A 2,522-nucleotide genomic window follows, 5' to 3' on the forward strand; every position below is an offset into this window, starting at 1 on the left:
ATACCCTAATAATCGTCTTAATGCCAGATACTCTAGAAATGGCCAATGACCACGCATCGTCATGGTATAGACCAAGAAGTATGAAGCACAGGACTGTTAGGTCACCGGCAGAGTGCTTTCTATGGCTGGTGATCGGCCACAGACTAAATTTAATGGAAATTCAATAATTTTGAAAAAAAACAATTAGGATTTTTCCCTTGTGTTTCGTTACAATCTTGGTCATGTGACACGGAAACAGAAGCTTAGGCCTCATGCACACGACCGTAGCCGTGTGCACGGCCGTGATTTTCGGGTCGCCCGGCTGCGGACTGTCAGCGGACTGTCAGCCGCAGGCCGCCCGTACATGCACATGGCCGCGGCCATTGTTTTCAATGAGCCCGGACCGCAGAACCGGGCCGTAATAAGACATGCCCGTTCTTTCTGCGGTCCGGGCTCCCGGGCCGTGCACGGACCGCAAAAACTACGGTCGTGTGCACGGCCCCATAGAAAAGAATGGGGCCGCAATTCTCCCGTGGATTTTCGGGGGAATTGCGGCCGCAAAAACACGGTCGTGTGCATGAGGCCTTAGGGGCCAAAGCACATTAATTGACCTGTAGATCTGGCTTCCAGTAAACTCTATAATGGATAGTGTCTCCTTGCAGATGGCATGGAGACTCTATGGAGGGGCGCACCCTAACCAGCATCCCCCAAATAAACATTTCTTATACTAAGTTCATTTTATAGTTTCCTTTCCTCCATAAAATTAATGTATTCTTTATTTAGAACGATCTATTAGATGATCTACCCATAATACAACCTGTTGGTACGTACATAGAGGAAAGGGGACCAAAAGGAAAATAATAAAACGGGATTTATGTCTGGTGCTGGTTGACACCACAACACCCCTTAACAGAGTATTTAGCCAACTTAGGAAAGGTTTCCTCTTTCTAGGTGCCCCCATAGCAGCCGATAGCGGTCTTAGCTACCTTATGCATTCTAAAGTTACCCTCATATTCTTACATAGTACCAGGGTCGGACCCACCATTGGTGCAACTGTGCAGCTGCACAGGTGTCCAGAAGGTAACGGAGTCCCCTTAAAAAGGTAACTAAACATTCAACAAACTTCTGACATATCATAGTGACATGTCAGAAGTTTTGATTGGTGGGGGTCCGAGCACTGAGACCCCCACGATCACTAAAACGAAGCGGCAGAAGTGCTCATGTGAGCGCTCAGCCGCTTCGTTTGTGTTCAGAAGTTTGTCAGAAGTTTGTCAAACGTTTAGTTACCCTTTAAAGCAGCTTTCCTATGTCTATTAGATTGTATGTAAATTCCTGCGCTAATAATTACTGATGGGTTGTTAGAGAGACATAAGGGGGTGATCTATGATGAGATATTGGTGAGCAAGGGGCCCATATACTGTTCTTGCACAGGGGTCCTCCAATGTCTGTGTTCGCCCCTGCGTATTACATAACAGCGGAATAGATGAAGACCCATCACATTATTTCCATTAGAGCAGATTGTGCGGGCCGTACATCCTTGACCAGTTTAGCTCATAAACTATGAATCTTATCCAGACTGTAACTTACTATGCGTGGTAAGCGAAAGTCATATTCTTATCAATAATTCACATGCAATTGTTGCTAATTAAAACACAAAATGGGCTGAAATCCATTTATGTGTAACTGCTAATCCTTCATGGTTTATGTATATAAATAGATACGGACTCCCCAATAAGCAAAAATATCCACTTAATGCTATAAGTCAATTATACCCAGTGTAGTGAAATGTTATACATACTACCAACAAGTACATATATAACATTAAACCATGCACTGGGTAAAATAAAAACCCATGTCAGGTGTGTAGCTAGGGTGGGGAGGTTGGCAGAGCATGTGCCGGGTGGGGGAGCCAACAAGCCACTCTTCTTTTCCCATGGTAGAAACAGGGCAAGGGCAATATTTGCCCCGCGACGATTCTGTCCTTGTATTCAAGGACGTTGAAATGATGTGAACCCATATTCCATCTAATTAAACTGCTATTATTTGCTGCATACTAAATAAATCAGAACATCTTAGGGCAATTTAGGAATTAATAGCACAAATTTAGAATGGAAGGTGCAAAACAAAAAAGGAAAAATCTAAAAAAAAGAAAGGAAGGTGCAAAAAAAAAAAAAGGAAAAATCTATGTCGACAATGATTGTATTTAGCTGGGGAAAGGAAAGGGTGCGGAGACCATAGAGTGACAGTGATAAAATGGAGACATGGGAGTGAGAAGGTGATGTAAATGCAGAAGAAAGGGTGAGGGGCAGCTAATAAACCAAGCAACGAGAGAACAAAAGGCTGGTTTAATGCATACTGTAAGACAAAGGAAGGGGCAAAGACGATGAGTCCGAAAGAGAAGCTCATGCTGAAAACAGGCAAAAAATGACACAACGAAGAAGCTCAGATACGAGACTGTCAGCAGTCACATCGTATCAGAGACCGTCACAAATCAAGACTCAATCAATCACTCGCCTACATTCCTACACACAAGCCATTCCTCT

Source organism: Rhinoderma darwinii, chromosome 8, assembly GCF_050947455.1.
Source record: "Rhinoderma darwinii isolate aRhiDar2 chromosome 8, aRhiDar2.hap1, whole genome shotgun sequence".
NCBI classification, from domain to species: Eukaryota; Metazoa; Chordata; class Amphibia; order Anura; family Rhinodermatidae; genus Rhinoderma; species Rhinoderma darwinii.